Genomic DNA, 22,903 nt, shown 5'->3' on the forward strand with positions numbered 1-22,903 from the left:
AGGATGAAAAAAGTGAGTACCTGGTACCATAAAGCCACGCTTGCTAACTTGCTTTAATGCCACCTCCGTCGAAAACCTGGCTAGTCTGTATTTGTGAGATGGCAGCGATCATTTTGGGAGGCTCTGCTAACATTGGGATGAGTGAGGTATATAAATGGAAAGGGTTGACGGGAAAGGAACGATACGGGGGGTGAGATACATCGTGCAGTTCAGTGCAGAAAAGTCAAAATCTGGTGCAGATCTGCGATGTGACAGTAGGGTTCCAGGAAAAGCAGGTGGTGTGGGAACACAACTCCCCATTAGGACAGGGCTCAGAGAGAAGGGGATCAGTCGTAGCCAGAGCCTGCATTATTTAAGGCTTTAAAATCCGAAAGGGCCAACTTAAAATCAATCTGCCACTTCGGAGGCAGACAGTGTGAAGAATGCAGTGTGGTGTAATGCGCTCCTGCTGGCTCACAGGGCTGAGCACACGTGCTGCCGTGCTCGGAGTAAGCAGCGAGCAGCACTGAGCAGCCTGGCTTTAAGCTCTGCTAAGAGGGTATTACAATAATTGAGCTTTCTGGTAACAAGGTCTGCATTGCTATATTTGTGATAGGCATGGGATAAACTAAGCGCGCAGCCGGTGCATACAGCATAACTGGAGGAGGCGGGGGAAAGAGCCTCTTTGACATCAGAATTGGAAACCTGGCTTCAACTTAAGCAATGGCAAAACTCCATTAACTTCAGTTTGAGCCTGAGCTTGCCAGGTACATTTCCAGGAGCACTGTGGCCTAACACAGTAGCAACATGCACCCAGCTCATGACCTCTGAAAAACAATTCTTCAAAGTGCAGGGGAACATAATAGAAATGATTCCAAGTAGTACCATCACCCAATACCCACTTTTACTGTCTCAGAGAGGAAATGCCTCCAGCTGCATGAGGACACCCTTCTCCTCCTCTATGGCTGAAATAGAAATCAGGATGTTGATGGCATGGGACTGTATATAAATTTCACTAAGGTATTCAGTCTTTATTTTATTTTTCATCTGTTTTTGTCTGTCCCAAACTTACTGCATTTCTCACATTGTAAAATCTAGGAGATCTGGCATAGACTGCATTTTCCCACATGCATTTTCCTGTGGCTCATTTTCATTCTGAAAACCCTCTTCGTCTAAAATCCCAAATCCTTTGTCCAATCACAGCTATTAACATGAAGTCTGAGTCAGAAAAATCTTTAATTTTCAGTGCTCTCCTGTGAGTCTCACATTCCTCCAGGTTCTGAATCAGGCAAATGCCTAAACATTCACTTGGTTGTGGAAACTGCAGGGACACTGACTCTTCCTGACTCATTTGCTCTCTCTAACCCACCTCACTTCCTTTCAGCTGTTTTTTGGTTGAGGATTAATGCAGTAAATGCATTCAGAGAAATCCAAAGGGATGTAGACGTACAGAGGAAAGCTGTTCTGGGGGAATGCTATCCTGACGGACCTGGGTAGGCAGTTCCTCTGCACTGCCTCCTTGGCTTTCTCCTTATGGCAGGATCTCTGATCAGTCAATGGGAGGGCCAGGCACTTCCAGAGACAGGTCAGCATGTTGGAGACCTGCTATGCTCTTTGCCAGTGCCCACTGGGCTCTTGGGAAGCCCTGGGTTCTTACATCAGGGTTCTCAGCTAGCAGATTAACATTAGGTCACAGAAATCGGGGACCTAGATGTCTCTTGTGGCTTAAACTAGGCACCTACGGGCTTTAGTCTTGCTAAGCTTAGGTGACAGTGAGCTAGGGATTTGAAGATCAAAAGTTGAGAGTTAGACAGGATTTAGATATGCAAGCCTTCTCTGGATAGAGCCCCTCGTCTCACCTTTTTGCCTAACATCATTTACTGCTCAAGAATAGACATCCTGAAATTCTGTGGTCTGCCGTGTCAGCCACAAATTAGAAATGGAAAATACATGAAAAGAAATTATTCATAAATAGGTATAGTATATATAGAAACATGTGTGTATAGATGTGTGCTTGTGCACCTTGAGCAAAATGAATGATTTTTGCACAAGTTGAAAAGCTTTTTTTAAAAACGAATGTATGATACTCTATGTGAAGTCTACAGTCATAACAGGAAATCATGCAATTTCTGCAGAAAGATTTTATTTAAAAAAGCAGAGTGCATCTCATTGACCTACATTCAGCTTCCCCAGCATACACTGTACCTGCAGAACTTTTCTGCAGAAATACATTGTAGATACAGATCAAAGGGAAATGCAGGTGTCAGAATTGTCTAAATGTCCTTTTTTGGGCCTGAAAACCTAGATCATTGCCATGCATTTGCACTGACTTTGTAACTTTAATCAACCTGTAAACTGTTCCTTGGACTGCTGTCTTTAAAAGCCAGGTAGGCTGTTCATGGGGATAATGAATGTCTGTATCTATAGAGCAGACAAATGAAGCTCTCTGTTGCCTCAGAATGAAAATACCTATTTTTTTAAAGACACATTTTTTAAAGATACATTGCAGGATATAACAGTCGCAAAATAAAGTTAGCATCTGTGTTAAAAGATGTTAAAAGAACTACAATCCACAACAAGCTAGATTCATCCTGTTCAACATATACCCTAATAGTTTTGCAGAACATTTGGTCCCCTCTTTAAAAAAGGTCATGGGGGTGTTAAACATTGCCTGTCGGGGTGCTGGATTTTATTGCGTGCACATCGGCCTACTCTGACTTAAACTGAGACCTATCAACTCATTTCTCACAAGACCACTGTAATGGGCTTGGATTCACAAATGTGTGTGTGGGTGTACAGAGAGTGATTAGCGTGAGAGAAGGGGGCTGTGAGGTGCAACGCTGACCGCTGTAGTGCTGAGCTTTTAGGCACCATACTGCTTGGTGCGGGTCACACAGGGACATGCTGCAGCTCTTTTACGCAGTGCCTAACTGGGTATTGAAGAAATGAAGTTAACAAAAGAAGCATACAGAGAAGGGAGGGGCCTAAGTTACCCTTTAGAAAATATGAAGTATGTAAAATACAAGGTATCTACAGATCCACTTGGTGTCTGTCTCGCTGTTGTGCAATCAGGTAGTTGTAGACTGTAGCTTTTTCAAGTGCAAACACTTTATGAACAGACAATCTCTGTAAGATTGTCTTTTACTGCTAAACAACTTCATTAATTTGGGGGTGGTGGTATTTCCAATTATGACATCCTAAAAATACTAAAACCCATAAAATTTCTATTAATAAATAATTTTCACTGAAATAGAGTATATTCTCTCTGTTTTCAAGGATTGTGTTGGTTTTTTGTTTTTTAATTTTCAAAAAATTAGTGTGGTAGATGAAAAGAGAAATTATAAAATACATTCCTCCTCCAAAAGTAAATACTTCAGCCTTTAGAGAAAATTGTTTAAAACATGAAATATTTGGAAAAAGTATATGTCACATAAAAGTATAATTGAGAAATTACTTTCTATCACAAAACATTACCATTTCCAATGAGTTATAATTGTTACCAAGTCTCCAAACTTGTAAGGCCCTGGGATGCAAATCTAAACTGATCTGAAAGCATCCTGGAATTTACTCTTAGAACAAATTCTGTTGCTTCAGTGTTGCGTTCCTGTCCTGCTGTTCTCACAGGCTTAGCCAATCTCTAAGGTCTTTCGTTAACCCTTAGCTCTTTCCCAGAGTCATAATCTCTTTATTTTTTTTTAAGGAGTGGGAATTATTTTGTGCTACTTGTGCATTAAAAACTTTAATTAAAATAAATGTCATCATTGATAGTTCTCTTTCTACACTGGGTACTACAAATTCGTCCTCCTTGCCCTTAAATATCTGCTCGACAGCTTGAATTTCTCCTGACTTCCTGATGGCTAGTCACAAAACAGATTTTAATCTCATGAATTCAGCTTTCATTGAACCTATCATCAGTCTCTTTCTTGAAGTTACACTGACAAGTAGGAAACTTCTGCAGGAGCACATGATACCTTTCATGGGATTCTCCTTGGGTCACATTGGCTACAGACCATAAGTGCTTTACACTTTTATGACCTTTACACAGTCACTTGTTGCAAGTTACCTGATGTGAAGACTAGCTCATAGGGTCTGTGCTGCTTCACCCAAAGGTAAATCACTTCACAAGTCGGTCATCCACGTTGCTAATACAGCATGTAGGAATGACACAGACAGGTGAACCAAGGAATGTGAATTTGCTTTGGTGTTCATAAAGGAAACACTCCATCATCAGATAAGTCCACGTACTTCATTTGTACTGAACCAGCCTAAAATCAGGCACTGAAGATTTGTTTTATGTTAAAAAGGGAGTGGGAAGGACACAGTTCCAGAAAATAGGGGAGTGGGAGGAGAATATAAGTACTAGCAGCTTTATTTGGGAAGTAGCTAAGATAGCAAAACTGAGTAAGAGAACTAGGAAAGGATTTTTCAAAAACAGAGTCAAGACAGGAAGGGAAGATTGCATCTATAAAAGATCTAAAGGCTTCTAAAAAGAATACATTCTTTAGCTTCTATGACCATCCCTAAGCATTCAAAAACACGGCAATGAGAAATCAGGCTATAGGAAATTAGACATTGCTTTAAAAATGGTTTAAACTGCATTAATATCAGGTAAAATGCTCCAACTAGAGTCTTATCTGTTGAGAAGGAGGGGGGTGTTGGCTGTAGAGTTCAGTCCTCCCCTATGTCTCTAACATATTGTCTGTTGTCCATAGATTGTGCTGTGGTAACTTAGAGTTTTTTAAGGGATCAGGGAATTCTGAGAGGAACAGGGCAGTATTTCTTTGCATTCATTGCTTCTGCACTGGCTTGTGAGTCAAAAATCCATTGTGGTTTTGGGCCAGATTCCCTCTGCTAAGTATTGACAGGGTCACGGGTAATGATCTTGTCAGTAAAGTCTGACTGAGTGTTAGTAAAGGTGGGAATATTCTGACCTGTTCAGTTGGTAGTTTGGGATAAACTGTAATAAATCCATGCAAACTACAAATTCCATTACTTGTAATTAAGATTTTTTGATAGGGTCATAATGAATACTAATTATTTATGGATAATACCTTAAAATTTTAAATTCCAATGGATTGGAGAAGAGAACAGCTGCACGTCTCTGTCCCAGCACAGTGTGTATTTTATCATGCAGGAAATGCTAGAAGGTCCAATGTCCTTATGCTATAAATTAACAAAGAGTTGCCTTTTGGGGAGCAGCATGTCTACTTTTTTAAGGTTGTCAGCTAATCCCAAACCATTTAATACTTGCCCTCTGAAAAATACTCTTCATAAAGAACCTTCGGCTTGGGCACCCAGAACTGAGGCACCTAAATATCATCAGGCACTCTAAAAATCTTGCTCCTGAGCACCTACTAATTAAAGGAAAATTGCCTTTCCAAAACTGGTTGAAATCAATGGAATGTACACAGTGATATCAAAGGACCTTGGACCACATGGAGGAGGAGAATTTGGCTGCTAGGAGTCAAATTCCCTTGTTTTGGTGTATTCTGCAAGTGATAAAGTTTGAGAATTAGAGCACTGTCAATATGTGCTATAAAATGTCCTTTAAGAGGATAATGCTCCACTAGACCTTTTGCTACAAATTAGTCTATATAATTGGACCTAAGATCACAAAGAGTGCACATTTACAAGATAAATTGAAAATTAATGAACAAATAATATAGTAATTACCAAATCCTTATTATTTGAAGAATATACACACTATGGGGTCTATTTCTTCCTCGATGAGCATGTGTAACCCCCATTAATTTTAATGGGAGTTAAGCATGCACATCAAGGGAAGAATTAACTCATGATTTTAAAACTGACTACTAAGATTAAGACCTGCACTTTTGGCTTTGAGTTGAAAATGTGGCATATCTTTTGATATTTATCTCTTTTTAATTGTGTATTTGTAGCTGAAGCAATTTGCAAATCATTGTTATCCCTATCAGTACAAGGCAAAGATAAATTGCATTATATACCCTACTTCTCGGACTCCTTGATGTTCTTTTCTGATTAAATTGAACTGTACCAGCAGTATCATAATTAATAATCTATGCTGATCAAGTTGGCAGTGCTAAGGCCGTTTGGTATCTGATGGCAATGAAAAATTGTTCAAGCAAGGTGTGTTGTTTGTTTATTTTTTTCACTAATGTGAGAAATATACAATTAATAATACTGAGTCATGGATATTGTCAGATAATGTGAAACCTGCAGTTTATGTCTGGACAAGGAAAAAAGCATCAAGTTTAATAAGACTTCTGAGGCAATTCATGAACTGTGATGTTAAGCCTGTGTAAAAAGGATTTTACTCCTTGGAAATAGATTATAAGACTCTCAGATAGAAGCTTTCAGTCCCAAATGAATTAAATACTGGTGTCAGTTGTTGTTTCTACACCTCAACTCAGGGCAAAGATAGCTCCATGTGCCCTTCTGCAGTTGTCCATTAATGCATATTAGTGAAATGGCTTCTGTAGTTGTTCATAGCCTTTTTGATATTGATCCAGGTGTCGCTCCCCCTCTTAGAGCAGCAATTGAAAGTCTTTTTAAAATGTAAAACAACATGGATTAGATGTATAGAAAGAAAGAACTTCTAATTTGTTTCAAAAGACAGTAAAACCAAGTTTTTGCTTTTTTAAATGACTTTTCCTATTCAATTTTTACATTCAAACGTAGCATTATGTTAGTGGTGAAGAGCTCAGAAACATGACTAACAAGAAGGTGACCACTGTAATCTTAATGTCAGATCTGAATAAACCACAAAAAAAATAACAAAAGCAGGGGGGTAAACCAAGTTAAAATTTTAAAATCCTTTGCCTTTTATGTAGGCTGTTTTTCTTGTCATAATTAGAAAACTCACCCTAGTAGCAGATTGCAGTAAATGTTTTATAATCTATCTGTTGCTCCTTACACTATTGCAAAGTAGAATTATTTTCCATTTGTTTGACTGTGTGAAAATACAGCTGAAGGAATGCACATGCAAAACCATTTATCCAAAGGTATAGCCATTGAATAGCCATTTTAAATTTCCCTTTATTTTGTTCATCTCTTCATTTAATCCTAAATGTTTCAAACTCTTGCAACTTCTAGCTGCCATTTGCACTGTCTCAATCATTCATGACCACGGTTTAGTACTGTTTTGAGCTGGAGAGCCAGGTTAGGGGCAGGAAGCCCTAGGTCTCAGCAGTGGAAGTCAGCCAAAATAATTTAAATCCTATCATCTTTATATTCTCAACCCTAACTAGTTATAGAAGGTTCCTCCACATTTCTGCACACACTATAAGATACCACCAAAGGACACAATTTGCAAAACATTCAAACATCTGAAATGGGGTACTCGGTATCATTAGTCAGTTATTACAATGCTATGTGAGTCCCTTGTTGTCCTCTGGTTATAGAGATCATATTTGAGATAAGTGAGCTTCACTGTTTTGCTACATCTGTTGATCAGAGGATGAGAACTTAAAACTGATCAAAATGAGAGTGTTCCGAGTGACATCTGTAGCGACTTTTGAATAGTGAGTAATGTGAAATGGGTTCAACAAGAAGTCTTTTGAGTATTTTCATGAGACAAAAAATAATTCTGGAATATCAAAACGAGGGTCACGTGCAAAAATAACAAAAAATCATAACAGTATACCTGGAGCAACCAAGGTACATTAATTATTTTGAAACAGGTGGTTCAAGATGTATGGTAGTTACAGTAGTGACTTATGCTTGCAGTAGATAGAGTTGCAGAAGGGAAACATTAAATCTTCAAGTAAGAAGGTGAACGTTTTATGATAGCACTCTTTTGTCCTTCCCCCTTAGATGACATGTGGCTAAAAAAAGTCTTATTGGATGTCAAAAAACTGTTTTATAAAGAAGATCTCCCCTTACTAGGCTCTGAAGATTAGAAAACAAGTAATCCAAAACCAGACTCTGTTTCTGGGATGACTGTTGGGGTTTTTTTGTTTTTCCTTTTTGTATGATGTTAATAGGCAGATTAATCTTAATCTTGTTCAGATATGGTTGGTTATTTATTTGCCTGTGAAAAATAGGACCCTGAACAATGCAACCTTTCAGGAAACACTGGGGCCTTCTTGGCTTCATTGCATCTGCATATGCGGTACCCTTGCTGCATCCTCAGAGCAGGTACTATTGCAGTGAGCAGTAAAGCTGAAGGAGGAATCTGTTTGCCACTGTCTACAGAGGCACTCAACAATGTTTCATTCAAAGATTTCTCAGCTAAATGAAATATGGTCAGCGTTATTGTGAGGTTGCTCTCTATCATCTTTTAAAGGTTTTGACGATGTGGGGAGCTCCCTGATGACTGGAAAATGGCAAATGTCATGTCTGTCTTCAAAAAAAAAGGTAAGAGGAAGAATCTGGGGAACCACAGGCTGATCATCTACACTTCAATCCTAGGTAAGACTATGAAGCAAGTCCTCATGGAGGAGGACTTAAGTACATGGAAAACAAGAAAGTGTTTGGAACAGCCAGCATGGGTTTACCACAGAGAAGTTGTGTCCCAGGAACCTGACTATGATGAAGTGACCAGGACTCTCTGGAGGAAGGGAAAGCAGTGTATGTTGTTCACCTTGGCTTTGGAAAAGTTTTAAACACTCTCTCCCATGGCATCCTTGCATCCAAACTGGGGCTATCTGAACAGGGTAGGTGGGAGAAAAGATGGATGGCTGATCAGCCTTAAAGGATAGCGATCAACAGTTTGAATTCTAATTGGTAGCTGGTTCCTCAGCAGTCAGTTCTGGGGACAATGAACAACTTGGATGGTGAGATGACGCTCACCCTCATCAAGGTCACGATGACACAAAATTGAGGGGCTGTTTGATACAATGAATGATCTGGCTGCCATTCAGAGGGATCTTAAACTAGATAGAGCTGGCAGGAATATAATGAAATTTAATAAAGAGATAGGTAAAGTCCTACACCTAGTTGAGAACAATTCCTGGCTGAAGTGCAGATTAAGTAGGAAGCAGGTCTTCCAAAACAGACTTGTGTGTCTTCGTGGATGACAAGCTGAACACGAGTCAGTCGTATGCCCTCACAGCAGAGAAGGCTAGCCACAGACCATGTGAGTAAGATATAGCCAGCAGGTCCATGGAAGTTATTATTCCCCTCTACTCAGTACTTGTGAGGCCACATCTGGGACAGAGTCCGTCTTTTGGGGATCCAGTAAAAGAGACTGACAAAGTGAAGAGAGACCTGTGGAGGGTCATTCAGCTGATCAAGGGGATGGAGTGGACAATGAATGAAGAGAGGCTGATTGTGCTCTGTTTGTTTAACCTGGAGAAGAAAAGGCTAAAGAGGGAATCCAACTTCAGCACATGTGCAGCTCAGTTGCAGCTAAAGGGAGGTTACAGAGAAGATAAAGTCAGTCTTTTCTCAGAGGGCTGCAGCAAAAGGATGAGAGACAAATGGATGAGAGGTCACAACTTACATCAAGGGAAAATTCAATTGAATATAAAGAAAAAAGTTTTCACAAGCAAAGTGGTTAAGCACTGGAACAGTGTCTGAGAGAGGCTGTGGGTTTTTCGTCTTTGGGATTTTCACTCTTGCCTGGAAAAGGTCCTGAATAACCTGGTCTAACTTGGAAGTTAGCCCAGATTAGTGCTGGAGGTTGGACAGCTTTCAGATGTCACTTCCAATCTAAATTATTCTATGATTCTATAATTTCACAAGAAAGTATTTTTCTTATTCATTTTATTTTATTAAAAAGAGGAAAAACAGTATGTTAAAATGTATAACTCAAGGATTACACTTTCTAGAAGCAAGATTCATTAGGGTTTGCTATTTTTCTTCTTAAGGGATTTTGGTTGAGGGTGGAAGGAAAAGAAAAAAGAAGAGGAAAGAATATATATTAATGACATGTACTTACAGCTATCTATATAGTTATCCACTTATTAAATAAATGAATATTTCCACCAAAATTTTCAAGATGAAGCACAAATTTTTAAAAAATTTTCACAAAAAAGCCTGTGAAATACCATCCAGCTTTGTGCACTGGTGAAGCCATGCATATTAAGTGCATTAAGTGCACTGGTGAAGCCATTACCCATGAAATCTGTGATCTTTAGAACATAAAAAGTTATAAATAAAAGCAAGACAGTATAACTTAGAAAGACCTGCGCAAAAAACCTATTTTTTTTAAATTGACTTCTGCATAATTGCTTATGCAAAACTCATTATCATTAATATTACTTTTCAGTGGAGATGAGTACCATTAAAGATTTTTTTCACCTGAATGTGGTTGGTATTTAGTAAGAACAGCTGTAAAATCCCAGTGATTGTGAAAGGAAAATAGTGTGCTGTGTCAGAAAGCAGAAGTGATTCTTTGCTCCATTTTTTTATTGGCTTATGATTCAAACGACCATTTGCTGAGAACAGTATCCAGTGCCTGGTATTTTTATTTGGAGATCTGGATGAATTAATACCCAAATAGAATGTTTGCTTCCAAAAAATCTTGTATCCTTTTGTAATATTTATAGCTCTGACTGTCTCTGAGTTTGAAAGGATGGATTGCATATGTTAGGGCGAAAGGAGCCCCAAAAGCCACTTGAATTTCCAAACTGGGTCCCTTCTGGGCTTCAGATAATGACCTGAGTTTCTGAACAAAAACATCAAGGCTTCAAAACAGCAAACCTTAAAAATTGCCCATCAATGATTTGATTTAGTGCCACCGTAATCATTTGGCTCTTTGCCATTGTCTTCATTAGGCTCACTACCATGACCCAAAAGGTTTCTACCATTAGCAGGAGAAAAAGGTATTTAGGAAACCTTCAACTTTTTTCAGCTGTGGTGTGATTTTTTTACAGCACCAGCTTTCTCTCTTTTTCCCAAGCAGTTTGCATTTGTGGGTCTGACACAGCAAGTCTGCCATAGCAGGACTACGCTACACAAGTATCATGGAAAGCACCAGGAGAAAGGCTTAATATAAACTTCCCCTGTTTGTCTGAGCCATGCAGTTCTTTATTAATGACACTGTCAAAGTTTGTATTGTGCTCACACTGGAAGGGGAAGCTTCATCCTCACAAAACCGATAAAAGTTGATTACATACATATGAAATCTATGGATTAGGGGCAGGATTCTTGGATCCTTTACAAAGGAAGTGTCATGTTTCATCTTCTGTAGGGGGGTTTATGGGAATGCGTGTGTGAAGCCACAGAACTCCATATAGTCCCTTTCAGTAAAGATCATACAAACAGAACCAAGTTCTCTTTAAAGTACAACTGTAGGATTATAGTTAAGAGGGGAAAAAACCCATATATCCTTTCCTTTTCAACTTGAGTGCCACCTGAAGCCTGTCAAAAGAAATTAATGACTTTGATCAAGGGAAAAAACATGGTAGATATTCCTAGTTAATAATAATACACCATTATATTAGACCAAGCAATTCAGAATGGCAGTTTGCAAGGAGAGGGATGGTGCCAGACCTGTGACTGAAGGGCCAAATATTCTGAGACCAGTTAAACATAAAAATCAAAAGTCAGCTTTTCAAAACCAATTATTATGCTGAATTTGGTAGAAAAGCCAGGAAATGCGATTCACAGTAGCGTAGGTATAAGAAACAGTATTATTTTCCTTTGGAACCTGTGGTTCATTGAAATAAAAAGCTTTGTGAAAGAAGCTGAATATACAAGTATGTGGAGTTACATGAAAATAAAAGGGTGGGAATCCCAACAAACAACAGTGTTCTCAGAGCAAAGCATTTCTGTTCCTTAATTTTAGCATGGCATTTCAGATAAGATTTTTGATTTCTTGTCATAATCCATCACATAATTATAGTATCAAAATGTAAAAAAATAAGTGATTTGACCAAGCTGACATAATTCTTCCTCCTCAGAATTTTTTTTCTCAGAAAATTTTGAAGTCTGCAGGATTTTGCAATTTGAAGGATTTCCAGTTAAAAAATTTCAGAATCTTTCCGGGGAAAGAATTTCCATTCCTTTTATATTTGAAATTCTATCCTTCAACCATTTTTGGTTGCCTAAAAAGACACAGAGCCTTTTCAAAACTTATTCTAATGTTCAGTTCCAGAATACCACGTGTCTCCTAAGTAGACGTGCTTTGTAAATACATTGCTATTACTATAGTCTCCCAAATTATCTCTGTGACATAACATTCTACCATGTATTCCCATCACCTTCATCCAAATCCCTTTTAAAAAGGAAGCTGACTCCACAGCTAAATGATGAACCCCAATGAAACAAGATTGCAGCACCACACAGTAGGTTTAAGACATAAAGTGAAGCAAAATAGCCTTTCATAATGATAGGAGAGTTTTTGGCATAGGCAGTATGTAATCACTAAAGCCATTACGTGAATCGGATTCTAGAGGTTAAAGGAAAATACCTGACATTGTGAAATGTGTGATGAAATATTTTCCACATAATCATGTATTTCAGAAAGATAGTCAGCTTGATTGTTACATTACCTTAATTGAAGGTAAAAGATGAAATATATATAGCAGTCTGGTAAATTGCTATAGGGCCAGGTTACCTTTATTTAATCTAATACTGCCCTTCTTTCCTCCCATTAACAGGATGGGAAGGAGCAGCTGGTCTTTAAGCTGACAGACCATTGGATAGATGGCAAATTACATGCAGGAAGAGGAGGAAACCCCTTTTGCCCCTGAAGTTGTAGGCTGGTGATGCTCTCCATAGGTTACTGCAAATTTAGTGACAATAATTCAGTTGTTCAAATCGATCTCAATAGCTGCAGCACTCCCCTCTAAGATGCTCCAAGACATTCAAGATGTTTGGACTTTCTTACTGTGGCTGTTAATATTTTTTTTGTCTCTGGTTTTCTTGCATTAAATTTATGAAAACGTCTCAGGCATCAAGACTGTGGAAATTCATGGATGATATCCATGCTTTTAGTGCTGTAGAGGTACTCACAACCTCCAAAGCTTAAAATTAAATAAGTATTCTAGGTTACTGGGTACAGCAAATAAGTGCAAAAATGGTGTAGTTCCCAGTTCTCAAATGCAGGACCACTAAGTCATATGTCTAGATGCTCAAATGGACCCATGGCCATGTGAATACTAATGTTCAGCAGTTCCATACCAACCTGGAAGCTTGCTGTGAAGTAGTAAGTCTGTTCTGCTCCTGGGGGAAGGAAAATCATCACGTATGAGACTTACAGATCCTTGTTTGAAAACTAAACCCTGAGAAACCTTAATCTATGATTTCTAGAAATTTGGTGATACTAGGTTACATATAGTTGTAGGTATTTATAGCAAATGGTCTTTCCTTGGAATACTTTTTCACACTGGTTTTAAAGGATTTTTCCCCTTCTTGAGAAGGTACAGTTGTGAAGTTCAGGACATCAAAGCAAAAAGTTCAAACATGACTACAAAATATGTCTGATGATAAAATATTAAATATTCAGTCATAAAGGCACAGAAATGATTATATAACTCCATAGATTAAACATGATCCACATAAACAAATAGCTGGGGCTAGAAAAGAGTCTGTAAAATCAGTATATTTATTTCCAGTGCTCTGAATGACATATGTTTAAATTGATCTCACAATCAGCTCATATCTGCTTCAGCCCAGTCATCTGATACCTATTTAAATGAATCTCATCCAAGAGGTGCAAGATCCCTCCTCGGTGGTGATTCCATTGCACAGTGGAATGGGATGTGTGAGCTGAACTCAGGGACAAATTCTTGCTGATCCTGATTTCAATGGGAGCAGGAATTTGTTGCCTCTCTAAAATGAGAAAAATCAACCTTTGAAAGAGGAAGCAATCTGTTGAGATCTTCATGCACCTTGATTTCAAATACAGTCCTTGGTTTTCAGGATCCCTTTTATGTAAGATAGGAAATTAGAACAGAGGAGTATCTGGAGAGTAATCCCAAGTCATTATTTCAAGGGAGAAAGAATGAGAAAAAGAGGTAAACAATGAGGGAGCAGAGACAATTGTGACTTAATTGGATATTTAAAATATAATTAAAATACATTTAAAGATGATAAAATAATTCCATATATGTAAATATAATGTATCAAGCAAGCTGTATATATTGGCCCTGTTTCAAGGGCACATTCCTGTTGATTACTGTGCATAAGCTTCTGCTTAAGTGCTTTTCTTAGAGGGGTTGGTCTTAAGTTCTTATTTAAGTGTTCTCTTGAAATAGGGCCAAAACGTAACTCCGCGCCATTTTCACGCAGACACCCTGCCTTTCCTCCACTCACTCCACTTATTCCATCTTGACTCTTGTGCAACAAACTCTTCCAGGTGGAAACTATGGCTCTGCATTTATTGATACAATCTTGCCGGCTCTAAGTCCTGAATGGGGTTTTCTGGGTTTTCTGGTGTTTCTTCACCAAGCTGTTAATACTAGTAATACAAATAACAGTTAATAAATCAATCTGTTTCTTCCAGGAATTTTGCTAGGAGGCATTAACCCCTTCTCACCATCTCCCAGGCCACACCCCTGCACTCTTTACAATGAGTGCAGCATATTTTTTATTTCTTCAACTGGCATTTGCAATCTGTCCTGACATAATTTACACATTTACACATTTTACAGAGCAAAGCACAGTCATGCAATTTAATTCCAAAAAACATAAGCATAGGAGACTCGGCACACTCGATTAGCAAAGCATATGATCGAGTTTTGCCAGTATGATATCAAAGGCACACGTTTGATTTGAATTTGTGTCAAAATGTACCTGCTGCTCTTCATTTCAAAACAGACATGTGCTGATGTGTTAGCCCATATTCACACACAGGGGGCTTTTATATGCTGCAAACTGCACGTGTAGACCAGTGTCCTTTATAAATGCACTTTCTTTCCCTTCCTTTTCTCTTATCTCAAGGCAGCTGGTCTTCACATCCTCAGGAAGAGGGAAGGCCTGTCACTACCCGAGAAGGGGAAAGCAAGAAATCGCTATTCAACCTAATGAAATAAAGTTCTGACCCAGATAAAGTCATCTGGGTTCTTCCACTGATCATTGCCCTATTGAGCCACCATTCCGGTTCTATTATTTCTTTTAAATAGGGATTTAATGCTCATGAATGGAAGGTGAATGCTTGAAAATGAAAGGTGATCACTGCAGTAAAGGACAAATCAATACAGAACCAAAGTGCTCTACTTATCCACAGGGCAAACTAAAGTGAAAGGAAATGTCTTCAAGACCCTCTCAAGCAGTTGTACTAATAGAAACGATGATTAAATTCCCATACTATTACACTTGGACTTAAAAAAAATCAGTGATTAAACACTTACTAGAAAAGGAATTGGCAGCTACCTGGACTGTGGGCATTTTGTTGTTCATTTTCCTTTAGCATGATTTAAAGAAAGGAATTGAATTGAATTTTGTGAATTTTTAATTAATAAAGATTGATAGCTGCAAAAAGCAGTCTTAGAAGAACCAGAAAAAAAATTATTCCCCTGCAAGTTATTTAAAGTTCAGTTTCTAGAGATGCAAGGAACTGAGTACTTTTCTTGAGTTCTGGGTCACATAAATACAAATGAGTATATTTGCAATAATAGCTGGGAAGTTAGTTTGTTCAGCAGGTGTGAAATGGGCTTTTTTTTACCTCAAAATGTGATTAATATTGGAGGCTGCAAATAACTTGATAGCAAGAGAAGTGCTCATGTTCACAGGTAACATATTTTTGAATTTCATGGAAATTGTAAAAAATGAAAATACAATTTGGTCCAGGAACTTTCTGTGCTAATCTGGGACTGACGTTTGGGGGTGTTGGTGTCAAGAGATTTTGGTTTTGGGTCATTCTCAGTAGTAGATGAAACAATGAAGGATTCACTTTCTTTGATCCTCCAGCAAACCCTGATTGGCTGGAAGCAGGGAGAGACAGTTAACTTCACAAAGTCAATAAATGTGACCATCTGGGAGAATGCAAATTTAGAAAAATGTGATATATGTGGGATGACACTTTTTGCTTAGAACATGCCACACCATAAAAGCATTAAAAATACATTCATATGACCCAGAGCATTTGATTAAAGCCTTTAATATACAATAAATTCAGCCCCAAGCAAACTAAAGAGGACAACTCATACAAATTCCAGACCCAGATTCATTCAGGTTTAGTTTTCTGCCTCCTCAACCTCTTCTTTTCAGGCATCTCTGACTGCATTTCGTTTCAGTTCAACTAACTGAGTGGAATCTGTGTAAAAAAACACAGTCCATTGTGCCACAACTCCTCCTTTATGTGGAAAATTGTTTTTCCTCTTTCAGATCTTCACAATTCATCCTTTTGAGCCACCAGCTTGAAAAAACATTAAGTATCTTTGCACATGGGTAACTTCTTCTGGGAAGCGTCCCAGTACGTCTAAAATGAGTAAAGCTGACCTGATCAGGACCTGATCCCTGTAGCTACTGCTAAGAATACTTCGCGTTCAACAGCATGTCCTTCCCCAGCTGCAGGAACATCACAGGGGCTCAGCTAGTCGCCAGGCAGGAAGAAATCCAAAGATGCTCAGTGTCCTCTTCCAAGTAGAACCATATGCAGTGCTGCTATCTAACCCCTCCCAGATAGGCAGCTGCACAGTAATATTTATCTGGCATATCTAGATCCTTAGATCATTCACAGTGTGTTTTAGTATGATATAAAATGCAAAGTCTCCATAGGTTGGACTGTGTCTTGAACATGTTCACTCAACCCAAAGACCTTACTAAATGTCTGTTTTAAAGCATGGGTGAAATAACCTGATTTGAAACAGCAAATGTCCTTTTTGTGGTGGCCAGATACCTACATTGTCTGTTCCATGGCAGGCAAATATGTAAAACCAGGGATCACCTCTTACCTACAACTAGCACAGCTGGACAGACATATGGTACATTATGATTTGCTGCTGATAGAAATACCTACTGCACCCAGGACAGGGTAGAAGTTGCAAAAAAGTGTGTGTCGGAGCATTGTATCTGTGACACAGAACCTTCTGGAGATACAGCTGATGTGGTACAGTTTATTTAGCACTTCTCTTTAGGTGGAAATTGAAGACTCAGCCCAGCCCTTACCTAAAGATTTATCGTCTTTTTTTTTTGTAGGATACAGAGTAGTTCTACTTAAAGCAAAAACAGAGGACTTGTCAGGTTCCATTTTTTGTGAAATGTTATTTTTGGCAAGTTACCTGACTATTTGTATTGAACAAAATAATTGAAGGGATGAGCTTGCAGCCTTTATTTATATGAAATAATTCCTCTAGCAATAGTGGAACTAGCTACAGGAGTAAAACTTTTCTAACTAAACGTTTATTTTGTGTGATAGGACATATAAGACAAGGAAACAGATCAAGCATCCCGAAGCATGGATCAAGATTGCTACAGCAGGAAAGCTGTATGTACTTAAAGCTTCTTGTTTCTTCCAAAACAAAACACTGCTCTGTGTGCCTGGTCCTCAGATAGGTCCTCAGATAGTGTAACCTGTCATGGCTCCACTGCCATCAATAAAACTGCTCCTGTCACCCATGGAACAGCCCTGGCTTTGCAATAGGTGACCAGGCTAGCACACCATGGGCTTAACTATAATACCGAAATGAGACGTCAGGCCGAGTGGTATTAACATATGATGGGGAGGCCTACTGGAAACCAGGGTGTTAAGCAGAAAGCAGAGGACATGCCTGTTACTATCTGTTTTACAAGGTGAGACAGATATAGAAAGAAGTGAAGGTTTCTGAGAAGGAGAAAAGGAAGGGGTGGGGGACTCTCCCTTTGAAAGAGCAAGAGTCCAAAGCCCAGTTTCCTGTAAAGTCTCTTGTGATCACATCTACTTGTGGTTAGAAAATTAAATATTCCACAGGGCCAACTGTGCACTCATTTGTTCATACTTTCTGTTCACACTGGTCCTTTAACGGCTCTGTGCAATAAAGTACACAGTGCTAACCACCACAGCCTACTTTATCTGCACTTCATCAGAATAGCATTAGGTTGAAATCTCCAAGACAATATAAATGAGATCAATAAATAGTGCAATCAATCTCAGCTAGTTTTAAGTGTCCAGAGAGAGGTTTAAACAGAACTCCTGTAGGCTGACATTGCTTTACCAGCAGAGAGAACACCAAACACATTGTACTGATGCTAACACGTGTGTTGCTCTTCATGATGCTTCTTGCACTTAAACAGCAAAGCCAACAGGACTCTTTCTGTTGACTTGCAGGTGCTTTGGAATAACAGTTTAAAACATTGTTGAATTTAGAGTGATAGAAAAAAAAAATATATGCAGTTCTTTTTCTTTGGTTTTCCAAATTGGTTGAGGTTTATCTTGTTTTGCATCTCTTTTTACAGTTCCCAGGTGTTCAGGCAGGGACTGAATCATCTTTGTCCAGCTCTGAGCACATTGTCAGTCACTGAGGAATAATGTATATTTCCAGGATTTGCAAAGGAAAAAGAATAACCCAAAATGCTCTAAAGGAAGAAAACAAACACAACATGCTGATTCCAGGTATTTAAAAGAACAAACAGTGATAGCAAACTTAAAAAGCCAAAGCAACATAGAACAGTCACAAGTTCTACAGATATAAAGGATGGAATTAGACGAAATCCATATGCTGAAAAAAGTGTACTACTGGGGGTGGGGAAAGTCCTCTGCATGGTACAGGTTTGGGAGTATTCTTCATCGCTTCATCTTTACACTGAAATCAAAGCAGTTGCAGCAGCCTCAGCCTGGAACGATAACTCAAGGCCTGACATACGTTCCAGAGCGAAACAGGGCAAGACAATGCAGAACATTCCAGGTTTTGTTATTATTGCAGTTTCCCCAAAACAGCAACAACTGTTTCACTGGGCTAAAAGAAACTTCCTTTGCTTGACAAAACTCATAAAGAGAGCTTGTTTTTGAAAAGCGGCAAAGCAGGTAGGACATTTCTTATAGCCTTCCTTTCTTTTTACCCTTCTGTGACCCCTAAGAAGTCACAGTCCTCTCACAGTCTAATCAGCATGGGGAATTGCAGAATGAATGGGCTGGAAAATTCCTTTGAAAGGCAATAATAATATTTTTTCATATATGAATTCCAGCTTGGTTCTTAGGAGCTCAACAAAGTGAATTCATGGTTATTGTTTTTTTAATTTTTTTCCTCCTTCATAGAGCTTTTCAAAGGCACTCACTTTTGCATAAGTTGTAAGTTTATGTTAAAGTCCTATGCTAGTCTGTGTTACACATTTTAGTGCATTCTGTACTGCCCTGGGAGCTAACCCCCCTCCCCCAAAGAACTCTTTCTCAACCCCTTCATCTGTAACCTTTCTGCAAGTAAATGCTAATTGAAAAAGAAAGAACACCACTAATCTTGGAATTTAAATGCATTTAACAAAACCAATCTCAGTCTAAATTGTTGTTTCACCATTCCCTTTTCCCCAACAGATGTCGAGAAACTGCAATTCCTATTAAGAACACTTGACTGTTTACTCAGCAAGAGAACTTCAGGCTCAGGCTGCATCAATCTAAATGCGTTTCAGGACGTCAGTCTTTTGAAAAGTGCAGACTGTTAGTTGGTTATTTTTAAATGTAATCTTCACATAAAAGAGTTGCTGCATTTTTTCTTTTCACTTTGTCATCCCTCTTTCCCTCCTCCCTCTTTTTATTTTTTTTTTAATGATGGCATCAAACATAGATGTCCTGAATTTTTATGTCCCATTCTGTTTAAGTTTCTCTCCACAGTGCTTTATTTAATTTTTTTCTCCGTTCTTTTCAGCTTTGACCGAAAGGAATATTAGTGAAGACTGTGAAAATTATTGCAGGAAAAAAAAATTATTCCAGAAATGTTATGTAGTAAGAATGTTAGACATCAAAAACATGAATATGTTTTCTTACTGAGCTTTACAGTAAAGCCCCTGGGGGCTTTGACCACAGACCTACATAAAGTTATCTGTGCAGATAAAGATGACTCTGTGTGGTTTTGTTGTTTTGTACCCTGGGCGTCGCTAGTTAACCGTGATCAGGAAAGTAGACACGTTGTCTTGTTTTTTTCCCCTTTTTTCTCTTATCTCTTCACACGATCCTTCAGTTAGTAAATGCAGTATTAGTATTTGCAAATATATCCTCAAGTGATAATCACTGAAATGTAGCTTAGGCCTCAATTCTGCAATTACAGTCTGACTGTAAAAGTACATAGTTACGCTGGTATGAACCCCCGTTGAGCACGAGTCCTTCAAGAATGTTTTACCATAGAATAAATTTAATTTGCTTTACTCATCAGGTTTTGAAATACGGTGGGTCAAGTCCTTCACTTGTTATGGGGGAGCTGGCAAGGCTGAGGACGGCAGGCTGCATTTTGCACCTGCATTGCCCCAGGCAGGTCTGTGGTGGCTGGGGCAGCCCCACCTCGAGCTGTGTGTTGCCTGAACGGGCAATGCTGCTTTTCGAATGTCTTTTGAATATCCTTCATTTTCTCTCACAAAAGCAGGTGGGAGGAATGCTCTGGACCACACAAGGTCAGGCTTAGCCACATGGCTCTAAACCCCACTGTTCTTAAGTATTGCAATGCAGAGAAAGTCAGCAAAAAGCATGGAAAAATGGCATGTGAAAAAAAATAGCTTAAATTATGAATGTTAACAGGTAACAGATAATTAGGTGCATGGGTGTGGGGGGGTGTGAATGTTTGAAACTGAACTTTTGAACTCTCAAGCAGAAACCTGCTACTTGCTGGCTGCAATATGTGCAGGCTGGCTGTAAATTTTGATGACACCTGGACTAGATAAAAGTGGTGTATCTTGAATCCTTCAGTTAACAAAGAGGAATTAAACACAACTAACAGGGTGGCTGCTCATCTGTTGGGCTTCTGCACATGAACTATCTAGATAGAGAAAATGGGGGACTTGGTTTCCAGAAAGAAGACCTGGTACCAAAACAAAGGGTTCCTGAAAAGAAGTGGTCTCAGAAAGAAGAAGGTGGCCCCGAAAGAAGGCTGGAGGAAAGATCCCGGAAGTGGGGAAGATCTAGGGGATGAAGAAGATGAAAACAGATGCCAACAGATGCCCAGGGACAAGCCCTGACAAGCACAACCTTCTGCCCAACCCTCCCTGGCTAACAGTGATCCCTGGCTGGAAGGGAAGTCAAAATTTAGCAAATGTAATGCTGGTGAGGTTAGTGTGTGAATGAGAGTGTGAGATAATCAAGTTGGGTAAAAGCTCTGGTCCTGTTGGTTCTTAAATAAGCCCAGTGTCCAGATCTACCATGGACTGTTTTTTACTCTGTCTCACTTGTAACAGAAGGGTGAAGAATGCTGAGCCAAGCATTAAAGGGTGATACTCAAGTATCATGCACATTGAGTATTGTTTTAAAAATAGAACAGGAGTTTCTTTAAGATTTCTAGGAAAAATGCAAATATACAAGTAGAAAATCAAATAAACAATGGACTTTGAGATTCCCGTAAAATTTGCAATACTCCAGGATAACCTGAAAATGGAGGCAGTTCTAAAGAAAAATTAAATTAAGCCAAATGAAGTGCAATACGCAAAGAAATCTCTCACGATGGCAATCTAATAGATAATTTTGCAGCCTTTACCCCAGTTATGTATCCAGAAATCCACTGGAACCAATTACTAGTGGGTAGTGCAGGCAGGAAACCATTTCCCATCCGCAACATGTCAAGAAATCAGAAATAATCCCATTGTGCACTATGAAAAAGAAGAAAAATAAAACCTTGAGAGGGTTTTCATGTGGTTTTCAAGTCTTTTTCATGGAAGAATATGCCCTCACTTGATCTCTGAAAGCTCCAGAGCAAAGTCAAGAAAGCTGAAATGAAATTTATTCTTTTCTGATGCAAACTGCAGTTGAAACAATGGATTATTTTATAATCCAAAAATCTGTTATTTAAAAACTCGTCACCATTGACAGCTTTTTTAGAACTTAGTTAACTCTACAGGCATCATAGAATTAGCATGCTCATCTCTACATCATGCTCTATGGTTGCAGTCCTCCTCTCTCCTTGAAACGCCTTACGGCAATCAAAAAGACTGCAGATAGGTTGATAGCCCATGAAGCTGCTGGATATTTCTGTCTACAAATTCACAACCCTGATGTGGACACTCAGTACCTTGAGTTATGCCCCAATACCTATTCAGAAGTCAATTTAAGTGAAGTCTCAGTGAATGCAAAATGCTTGAATGTTGGACCTAACATTGACATCCTCTTGCAAACTGTGGGAAGAATTTTTCAATGTGCTTAAGTTCTGTTTTCAAAAACGATGCAAGCAGTGAAGGCCAGAGTCTGAAAGCAATTTGAGATCTCCCAGATGAAATCAGTGTGAGTGAGATAAAGAACTACTCTAAATCTAGCCTAACTATAAGGCAGTAATCAATTTTTGTTTTATAGGGTATCTATTGTGAAACATAAATGCATGCCCTATTCAGTGGACCCTACAGAACATCCATCTACAACAGGTCCTGCTGTAATCTGTCACGCAGCTAACAGTGTTGGATAGCCATATGCCATTACAAAGCCATTTCACTTTTCAACCCTTTTTTAAGGGAAAGGAGACAGACAGAATTGTTTCATACTTTTTCACCACCAGTGACCTGAAGACCAATAAAGAACAACATGCTATACCACATGAATAAAAAAGAAGGGTTTGAGTATCAAGTGCCTACAAAAAAACTCCCTGCATTTTAGGGACTCATGAAAAGGAAGTCAAATAATAATTTGGCAGGTACGTATTAAAAGTTTGTGATAATATCAGTAACTCTTTGCACCAACAGGTATCTACATGGGCGCAAAGGGCCTGAATTATATATACAGTTTCTCAGAACAGCCTATGCCATACATTAAGTTTGTTAAACCAAAGTTGAATGTTCTCCAGTTTCTTTGGGTGGCTTTCTAAATTACAGTAACACAGCTGATCATCCTAGCAGCCATGGCAAACACAAATGCCTGTGCAATAAGGGCAATCTCCTTGTAAGACACTACTGTTTAGGTTACATATAGTTTAAAATTCAAAACCAATATATAGAATCACCAGCACTTTCAGAA

At 38.8% G+C, this 22,903-nt stretch overlaps 1 long non-coding RNA gene across 3 annotated transcripts in view; it reads left to right on the plus strand.

The window, feature by feature from the left end:
- Nucleotides 1–19,775, plus strand: part of LOC148056845 (uncharacterized) — a 234,613-nt gene extending 214,838 nt beyond the window's left edge. For all 3 annotated transcript variants that reach the window (XR_015702164.1, XR_015702165.1, XR_015702166.1), the window contains 4 exons: nucleotides 8,246–8,316; nucleotides 17,210–17,278; nucleotides 18,226–18,382; nucleotides 19,298–19,775. This is a non-coding gene — a long non-coding RNA (uncharacterized LOC148056845). The remainder of the gene's footprint in view (nucleotides 1–8,245; nucleotides 8,317–17,209; nucleotides 17,279–18,225; nucleotides 18,383–19,297) is intronic.
- The last annotated feature ends 3,128 nt before the right edge of the window (nucleotides 19,776–22,903 follow it).

Source organism: Nipponia nippon, unplaced genomic scaffold, assembly GCF_047370975.1.
Source record: "Nipponia nippon isolate SJK-2023a ecotype South Korea unplaced genomic scaffold, ASM4737097v1 scaffold_11, whole genome shotgun sequence".
Lineage (NCBI taxonomy): Eukaryota > Metazoa > Chordata > Aves > Pelecaniformes > Threskiornithidae > Nipponia > Nipponia nippon.